Genomic DNA, 9,446 nt, shown 5'->3' with positions numbered 1-9,446 from the left:
ATTCACGCCCGGGTACGCTGCTGCTATCTGATACAGCATCTGAGGCTGCTAGCTACTGGGTAGTGGGGCTAGTTACTGTTTAGCTGGGTCAAACACACAGCATCTGAGGCTGCTAGCTACTGGGTAGTGGGGCTAGTTACTGTTTAGCTGGGTCAAACACACAGCATCTGAGGCTGCTAGCTACTGGGGCTAGTTACTGTTTAGCTGGGTCAAACACACAGCATCTGAGGCTGCTAGCTACTGGGGCTAGTTACTGTTTAGCTGGGTCAAACACACAGCATCTGAGGCTGCTAGCTACTGGGGCTAGTTACTGTTTAGCTGGGTCAAACACACAGCATCTGAGGCTGCTAGCTACTGGGGCTAGTTAGAAGGTAGTTAGAGGGTAGTGGGGCTACTGGGGCTAGTTAGAGGGTAGTGGGGCTAGTTAGAGGGTAGTGGGGCTAGTTAGAGGGTAGTGGGGCTAGTTAGAGGGTAGTGGGGGTAGTTAGAGGGTATGGGGCTAGTGGGTGTAGTTAGAGGGTAGTGGGGCTAGTTAGAGGGTAGTGGGGCTAGTTAGAGGGTAGTGGGGCTAGTTAGAGGGTAGTGGGGGTAGTTGGAGGGTAGTGGGGCTAGTTAGAGGGTAGTGGGGCTAGTTAGAGGGTAGTGGGGCTAGTGGGGCTAGTTAGAGGCTACTGGGCTAGTTAGAGGGTAGTGGGGCTAGTTAGAGGGTAGTGGGGCTAGTGGGGCTAGTTAGAGGGTAGTGGGGCTAGTTAGAGGGGTAGTGGGGGTTGTAGAGGTAGTGGGGCTAGTTAGAGGGTAGTGGGGCTAGTTAGAGGGTAGTGGGGGTTGTTAGAGGGTAGTGGGGGTAGTTAGAGGGTAGTGGGGCTTGTTAGAGGAGGGGGCTAGTTCGAGGGTAGTGGGGCTAGTTCGAGGGTAGTGGGGCTAGTTCGAGGGTAGTGGGGGTTGTTAGAGGGTAGTGGGGGTTGTTAGAGGGTAGAGGGGGTAGTTAGAGGGTAGTGGGGGTGGTTAGAGGGTAGTGGGGCTAGTTAGAGGGTAGTGGGGCTAGTTAGAGGGTAGTGGGGCTAGTTGAGGGTAGTGGGGCTAGTAGGTAGTGGGGCTAGTAGAGGGTAGTGGGGGTGGTTAGAGGGTAGTGGGGGTGGTTAGAGGGTAGTGGGTTGTAGAGGTAGTGGGGGTTGTTAGAGGGTAGTGGGGGTTGTTAGAGGGTAGTGGGGCTAGTTAGAGGGTAGTGGGGCTAGTTAGAGGGTAGTGGGGCTAGTTAGAGGGTAGTGGGGCTAGTTAGAGGGTAGTGGGGCTAGTGGGTGTAGTTAGAGGGTAGTGGGGCTAGTTAGAGGGTAGTGGGGCTAGTTAGAGGGTAGAGGGCTAGTTAGGGTAGTGGGGCTAGTTAGAGGGTAGAGGGGCTAGTTAGAGGGTAGAGGGGCTACTTGGAGGGTAGTGGGGCTAGTTAGAGGGTAGTGGGGCTAGTTAGAGGGTAGTGGGGCTAGTTAGAGGGTAGTGGGGCTAGTGGGTGTAGTTAGAGGGTAGTGGGGCTAGTTAGAGGGTAGTGGGGCTAGTTAGAGGGTAGTGGGGCTAGTTAGAGGGTAGTGGGGCTAGTTAGAGGGTAGAGGGGATAGTTAGAGGGTAGAGGGGCTAGTTAGAGGGTAGTGGGGCTAGTTAGAGGGTAGTGGGGCTAGTTAGAGGGTAGTGGGGCTAGTTAGAGGGTAGTGGGCTAGTAGAGGGTATGTGGGGCTAGTTAGAGGGTAGTGGGGCTAGTGGGTGTAGTTAGAGGGTAGTGGGGCTAGTTAGAGGGTAGTGGGGCTAGTTAGAGGGTAGTGGGGCTAGTTACAGGGTAGTGGGGCTAGTTAGAGGGTAGTGGGGGTTGTTAGAGGGTAGTGGGGGTTGTTAGAGGGTAGTGGGGCTAGTGGGTGTAGTTAGAGGGTAGTGGGGCTAGTTAGAGGGTAGTGGGCTAGTTAGAGGTAGTGGGCTAGTTAGAGGGGCTAGTTAGAGGGTGTGGGGCTAGTTAGTAGAGGTAGTGGGGCTAGTTAGAGGGTAGAGGGGATAGTTAGAGGGTAGAGGGGATAGTTAGAGGGTAGAGGGATAGTTAGAGGGTAGAGGGGAGTTAGAGGGTAGAGGGGATAGTTAGAGGGTAGAGGGGCTAGTTAGAGGTAGAGGGGCTAGTTAGAGGGTAGGGGGCTACTTAGAGGGTAGGGGGCTAGTTAGAGGTAGTAGAGGTAGTGGGCTAGTTAGAGGGTAGGGGCTAGTTAGAGGGTAGTGGGGCTAGTTAGAGGTAGTGGGGCTAGTAGAGGGTAGTGGGGCTAGTGGTGTAGTTAGAGGGTAGTGGGGCTAGTTAGAGGGTAGTGGGGCTAGTTAGAGGGTAGTGGGGTTGTTAGAGGGTAGTGGGGCTAGTGGGTGTAGTGTTGAGTTAGAGGGTAGTGGGGCTAGTTAGAGGGGTAGTGGGGCTAGTGGGGTGTAGTTAGAGGGTAGTGGGCTAGTTAGAGGGTAGTGGGGCTAGTTAGAGGGTAGTGGGGTAGTTAGAGGGTAGTGGGGCTAGTTAGAGGGTAGAGGGTAGTTAGAGGGTAGAGGGGATAGTTAGTAGGGTAGAGGGCTAGTTAGAGGGTAGTGGGGCTAGTTAGAGGGTAGTGGGGCTAGTTAGAGGGTAGTGGGGCTAGTGGGTGTAGTTAGAGGGTAGTGGGGCTAGTTAGAGGGTAGTGGGGCTAGTTAGAGGGTAGTGGGGCTAGTTAGAGGGTAGTGGGGCTAGTTAGAGGGTAGTGGGGCTAGTTAGAGGGTAGTGGGGCTAGTTAGAGGGTAGTGGGGCTAGTTAGAGGGTAGTGGGGTAGTTAGAGGGTAGTGGGCTAGTTAGAGGGTAGTGGGGGTTGTTAGAGGGTAGGGGGGTTGTTAGAGGGTAGGGGGGCTAGTGGGTGTAGTTAGAGGGTAGTGGGGCTAGTTAGACGGTAGTGGGGCTAGTTAGAGGGTAGTGGGGCTCGTTAGAGGGTAGTGGGGCTCGTTAGAGGGTAGTGGGGCTAGTGGGGGTAGTGGGGCTAGTTAGAGGGTAGTGGGGGTGGTTAGAGGGTAGTGGGGGTAGTTAGAGGGTAGTGGGGCTAGTTAGAGGGTAGTGGGGCTAGTTAGAGGGTAGTGGGGCTAGTGGGGGTAGTGGGGCTAGTTAGAGGGTAGTGGGGGTGGTTAGAGGGTAGTGGGGCTAGTTAGAGGGTAGTGGGCTAGTTAGAGGTAGTGGGGTAGTAGAGGGTAGTGGGGCTAGTTAGAGGGTAGTGGGGCTAGTTAGAGGGTAGAGGGGCTAGTTAGAGGGTAGTGGGGCTGGTTAGAGGGTAGTGGGGCTAGTTAGAGGGTAGTGGGGCTAGTGGGTGTAGTTAGAGGGTAGTGGGGCTAGGAGAGGGTAGTGGGGCTAGTTAGAGGGTAGTGGGGCTAGTTAGAGGGTAGTGGGGCTAGTTAGAGGGTAGTGGGGCTAGTTAGAGGGTAGTGGGGCTAGTGGGTGTAGTGGGTGTAGTTAGAGGGTAGTGGGGCTAGTTAGAGGGTAGTGGGGCTAGTTAGAGGGTAGTGGGGCTAGTTAGAGGGTAGTGGGGCTAGTTAGAGGGTAGTGGGGCTAGTTAGAGGGTAGTGGGGCTAGTTAGAGGGTAGTGGGGCTAGTTAGAGGGTAGTGGGGGTAGTTAGAGGGTAGTGGGGCTAGTTAGAGGGTAGTGGGGCTAGTTAGAGGGTAGTGGGGCTAGTTAGAGGGTAGTGGGGCTAGTGGGGCTAGTTAGAGGCTACTGGGGCTAGTTAGAGGGTAGTGGGGCTAGTTAGAGGGTAGTGGGGCTAGTGGGGCTAGTTAGAGGGTAGTGGGGCTAGTTAGAGGGTAGTGGGGGTTGTTAGAGGGTAGTGGGGCTAGTTAGAGGGTAGTGGGGCTAGTTAGAGGGTAGTGGGGCTAGTTAGAGGGTAGTGGGGGTTGTTAGAGGGTAGTGGGGGTTGTTAGAGGGTAGTGGGGCTTGTTAGAGGGTAGTGGGGCTAGTTCGAGGGTAGTGGGGCTAGTTCGAGGGTAGTGGGGCTAGTTCGAGGGTAGTGGGGGTTGTTAGAGGGTGGGGTGTTAGAGGTAGTGGGGTTGTTAGAGGGTAGTGGGGTTGTTAGAGGGTGGTGGGGGTTGTTAGAGGGTAGTGGGGGTTGTTAGAGGGTAGTGGGGCTAGTAGAGGGGGTGGGGCTAGTTAGAGGGTAGTGGGGCTAGTTAGAGGGTAGTGGGGCTAGTTAGAGGGTAGTGGGGGTGGTTAGAGGGTAGTGGGGGTGGTTAGAGGGTAGTTAGAGGGTAGTGGTGGGTAGTTAGAGGGTAGTGGGGGTAGTTAGGGGTAGTGGGGCTAGTTAGAGGTGTGGGGTAGTTAGAGGTAGTGGGGGTAGTTAGAGGGTAGTGGGGGTAGTTAGAGGGTAGTGGGGGTGTTAGAGGGTAGTGGGGGTAGTTGAGGGTAGGGGGGTAGTTAGAGGGTAGTAGGGGGTGTTAGAGGGTAGTGGGGCTAGTTAAGGGTAGAGGGGCTAGTTAGAGGGTAGTGGGGCTAGTTAGAGGGTAGTGGGGGTAGTTAGAGGGTAGTGGGGGTAGTTAGAGGGTAGGGGGCTAGTAGAGGTAGTGGGGTAGTAGAGGGTAGTGGGGTAGTTAGAGGTAGTGGGGAGTGGTGTTAGAGGGTAGTGGGGTTGTTAGAGGGTAGTGGGGGTAGTTAGAGGGTAGTGGGGGTAGTTAGAGGGTAGTGGGGGTGGTTAGAGGGTAGTGGGGCTAGTTAGAGGGTAGTGGGGCTAGTTAGAGGGTAGTGGGGCTAGTTAGAGGGTAGTGGGGGTTGTTAGAGGCTAGTGGGGCTAGTTAGAGGGTAGTGGGGCTAGTGGGGGTAGTTAGGTGCTGATGAGGGTAGTTGGGTGCTGATGAGGGTAGTTGGGTGCTGATGAGGGTAGTTGGGTGCTGATGAGGGTAGTTGGGTGCTGATGAGGGTAGTTGGGTGCTGAGGAGGGTGTAGTTGGTGCTGATGAGGGGTAGTTGGGTGCTGATGGGGGTAGTTGGGTGCTGATGAGGGGTAGTTGGGTGCTGATGAGGGAGTGGGTGCTGATGGGTATTGGTGCTGATGAGGGTAGTTGGTGTGATGAGGGTAGTTAGGTGCTGATGAGGGTAGTTGGTGCTGATGAGGGGTAGTTGGGTGCTGATGAGGGGTAGTGGGTGCTGATGAGGGTGAGTTAGGGGTGCTGATGAGGGTAGTTGGGTGCTGATGAGGGGTAGTTGGGTGCTGATGAGGGTAGTTAGGTGCTGATGAGGGTAGTTGGGTGCTGAGGAGGGGTAGTTGGGTGCTGAGGAGGGGTAGTTGGGTGCTGAGGAGGGTAGTTAGGTGCTGATGAGGGGTAGTTGGGTGCTGAGGAGGGCAGTTAGGTGCTGATGAGGGCAGTTAGGTGCTGATGAGGGCAGTTAGGTGCTGATGAGGGCAGTTAGGTGCTGATGAGGGCAGTTAGGTGCTGATGAGGGGAGTTAGGTGCTGATGAGGGGTAGTTGGGTGCTGATGTTATGGGTAGTTGGGTGCTGAGGAGGGGTAGTGGGTGCTGATGGAGGGGTAGGTGGGTAGTTGGTGCTGAGTGAGGGGTAGTTGGGTGCTGATGAGGGTAGTTGGGTGCTGATGAGGGTAGTTGGTGCTGATGAGGGTAGTTGGGTGCTGAGGAGGGTAGTTGGGTGCTGAGGAGGGTAGTTAGTGCTGAGGAGGGTAGTTAGGTGCTGAGGAGGGTAGTTAGGTGCTGAGGAGGGTAGTTAGGTGCTGAGGAGGGTAGTTAGGTGCTGAGGAGGGTATTAGGTGCTGAGGAGGGTAGTTAGGTGCTGAGGAGGGTAGTTAGGTGCTGAGGAGGGTAGTTGGGTGCTGAGGAGGGTAGTTAGTGCTGATGAGGGTAGTTGGGTGCTGAGGAGGGTAGTTGGGTGCTGAGGAGGGGTAGTTGGGTGCTGATGAGGGTAGTTAGGTGCTGATGAGGGTAGTTAGGTGCTGAGGAGGGTAGTTAGGTGCTGAGGAGGGTAGTTAGGTGCTGAGGAGGGTAGTTAGGTGCTGAGGAGGGTAGTTAGGTGCTGAGGAGGGTAGTTAGGTGCTGAGGAGGGTAGTTAGGTGCTGAGGAGGGTAGTTAGGTGCTGAGGAGGGTAGTTAGGTGCTGAGGAGGGTAGTTAGGTGCTGAGGAGGGTAGTTGGGTGCTGATGAGGGCAGTTGGGTGCTGATGAGGGTAGTTGGGTGCTGAGGAGGGTAGTTGGGTGCTGATGAGGGTAGTTAGGTGCTGATGAGGGTAGTTAGGTGCTGATGAGGGTAGTTGGGTGCTGATGAGGGGTAGTTGGGTGCTGATGAGGGTAGTTGGGTGCTGATGAGGGTAGTTGGGTGCTGAGGAGGGTAGTTGGGTGCTGAGGAGGGTAGTTGGGTGCTGAGGAGGGTAGTTGGGTGCTGAGGAGGGTAGTTGGGTGCTGATGAGGGTAGTTAGGTGCTGAGGAGGGGTAGTTGGGTGCTGAGGAGGGGTAGTTGGGTGCTGAGGAGGGTAGTTAGGTGCTGATGAGGGGTAGTTGGGTGCTGAGGAGGGCAGTTAGGTGCTGATGAGGGCAGTTAGGTGCTGATGAGGGCAGTTAGGTGCTGATGAGGGTAGTTAGGTGCTGATGAGGGTAGTTAGGTGCTGATGAGGGTAGTTAGGTGCTGATGAGGGTAGTTAGGTGCTGATGAGGGTAGTTGGGTGCTGATGAGGGTAGTTGGGTGCTGAGGAGGGTAGTTAGGTGCTGATGAGGGTAGTTGGGTGCTGATGAGGGTAGTTAGGTGCTGATGAGGGTAGTTGGGTGCTGATGAGGGTAGTTGGGTGCTGAGGAGGGGCAGTTGGGTGCTGAGGAGGGTAGTTAGGTGCTGATGAGGGTAGTTGGGTGCTGATGAGGGTAGTTAGGTGCTGATGAGGGTAGTTGGGTGCTGAGGAGGGGCAGTTGGGTGCTGAGGAGGGGCAGTTGGGTGCTGAGGAGGGTAGTTAGGTGCTGAGGAGGGTAGTTGGGTGCTGATGAGGGTAGTTGGGTGCTGATGAGGGTAGTTGGGTGCTGATGAGGGGTAGTTAGGTGCTGAGGAGGGTAGTTAGGTGCTGAGGAGGGTAGTTAGGTGCTGATGAGGGTAGTTAGGTGCTGATGAGGGTAGTTAGGTGCTGATGAGGGGTAGTTGGGTGCTGATGAGGGTAGTTGGGTGCTGATGAGGGTAGTTGGGTGCTGATGAGGGTAGTTGGGTGCTGATGAGGGGTAGTTGGGTGCTGATGAGGGGTAGTTAGGTGCTGATGAGGGCAGTTAGGTGCTGATGAGGGGTAGTTGGGTGCTGAGGAGGGGTAGTTGGGTGCTGATGAGGGGTAGTTGGGTGCTGATGAGGGGTAGTTGGGTGCTGATGAGGGTAGTTGGGTGCTGATGAGGGTAGTTGGGTGCTGATGAGGGTAGTTAGGTGCTGAGGAGGGTAGTTAGGTGCTGAGGAGGGTAGTTAGGTGCTGAGGAGGGTAGTTAGGTGCTGAGGAGGGTAGTTAGGTGCTGAGGAGGGTAGTTAGGTGCTGAGGAGGGTAGTTAGGTGCTGAGGAGGGTAGTTGGGTGCTGAGGAGGGTAGTTAGGTGCTGATGAGGGGTAGTTGGGTGCTGAGGAGGGGTAGTTGGGTGCTGAGGAGGGGTAGTTGGGTGCTGATGAGGGGTAGTTGGGTGCTGAGGAGGGTAGTTAGGTGCTGAGGAGGGTAGTTAGGTGCTGAGGAGGGTAGTTAGGTGCTGAGGAGGGTAGTTAGGTGCTGAGGAGGGTAGTTAGGTGCTGAGGAGGGTAGTTGGGTGCTGATGAGGGCAGTTGGGTGCTGATGAGGGTAGTTGGGTGCTGAGGAGGGTAGTTGGGTGCTGATGAGGGTAGTTAGGTGCTGATGAGGGTAGTTAGGTGCTGATGAGGGTAGTTGGGTGCTGATGAGGGGTAGTTGGGTGCTGATGAGGGTAGTTGGGTGCTGATGAGGGTAGTTGGGTGCTGATGAGGGTAGTTGGGTGCTGAGGAGGGTAGTTGGGTGCTGAGGAGGGTAGTTGGGTGCTGAGGAGGGTAGTTGGGTGCTGAGGAGGGTAGTTGGGTGCTGAGGAGGGTAGTTGGGTGCTGAGGAGGGTAGTTGGGTGCTGATGAGGGTAGTTGGGTGCTGAGGAGGGGTAGTTGGGTGCTGAGGAGGGTAGTTAGGTGCTGATGAGGGGTAGTTGGGTGCTGAGGAGGGCAGTTAGGTGCTGATGAGGGCAGTTAGGTGCTGATGAGGGCAGTTAGGTGCTGATGAGGGGTAGTTGGGTGCTGAGGAGGGGTAGTTGGGTGCTGAGGAGGGGTAGTTGGGTGCTGATGAGGGGTAGTTGGGTGCTGATGAGGGGTAGTTGGGTGCTGAGGAGGGTAGTTGGGTGCTGAGGAGGGTAGTTAGGTGCTGATGAGGGTAGTTAGGTGCTGATGAGGGTAGTTGGGTGCTGATGAGGGTAGTTGGGTGCTGATGAGGGTAGTTGGGTGCTGAGGAGGGTAGTTAGGTGCTGAGGAGGGTAGTTAGGTGCTGAGGAGGGTAGTTAGGTGCTGAGGAGGGTAGTTAGGTGCTGAGGAGGGTAGTTAGGTGCTGAGGAGGGCAGTTGGGTGCTGAGGAGGGCAGTTGGGTGCTGAGGAGGGTAGTTGGGTGCTGAGGAGGGTAGTTGGGTGCTGAGGAGGGTAGTTGGGTGCTGATGAGGGTAGTTAGGTGCTGATGAGGGTAGTTAGGTGCTGATGATGGTAGTTGGGTGCTGATGAGGGTAGTTGGGTGCTGATGAGGGGTAGTTGGGTGCTGAGGAGGGTAGTTAGGTGCTGATGAGGGTAGTTAGGTGCTGATGAGGGGTAGTTGGGTGCTGAGGAGGGTAGTTGGGTGCTGAGGAGGGTAGTTGGGTGCTGAGGAGGGTAGTTAGGTGCTGATGAGGGTAGTTAGGTGCTGAGGAGGGTAGTTAGGTGCTGATGAGGGTAGTTAGGTGCTGATGAGGGTAGTTAGGTGCTGAGGAGGGTAGTTAGGTGCTGAGGAGGGTAGTTAGGTGCTGATGAGGGTAGTTAGGTGCTGATGAGGGTAGTTGGGTGCTGATGAGGGTAGTTGGGTGCTGATGAGGGGTAGTTGGGTGCTGAGGAGGGGTAGTTAGGTGCTGATGAGGGTAGTTGGGTGCTGATGAGGGTAGTTAGGTGCTGATGAGGGTAGTTGGGTGCTGATGAGGGTAGTTGGGTGCTGATGAGGGTAGTTGGGTGCTGAGGAGGGGCAGTTGGGTGCTGAGGAGGGTAGTTAGGTGCTGATGAGGGTAGTTGGGTGCTGATGAGGGTAGTTAGGTGCTGATGAGGGTAGTTGGGTGCTGATGAGGGTAGTTGGGTGCTGAGGAGGGGCAGTTGGGTGCTGAGGAGGGTAGTTAGGTGCTGATGAGGGTAGTTGGGTGCTGATGAGGGTAGTTGGGTGCTGATGAGGGTAGTTGGGTGCTGATGAGGGGTAGTTAGG

The sequence above is a fragment of the Salvelinus namaycush genome, unplaced genomic scaffold (genome assembly GCF_016432855.1).
Source record: "Salvelinus namaycush isolate Seneca unplaced genomic scaffold, SaNama_1.0 Scaffold263, whole genome shotgun sequence".
NCBI lineage: Eukaryota > Metazoa > Chordata > Actinopteri > Salmoniformes > Salmonidae > Salvelinus > Salvelinus namaycush.
This window is presented reverse-complemented; position numbering follows the sequence as displayed.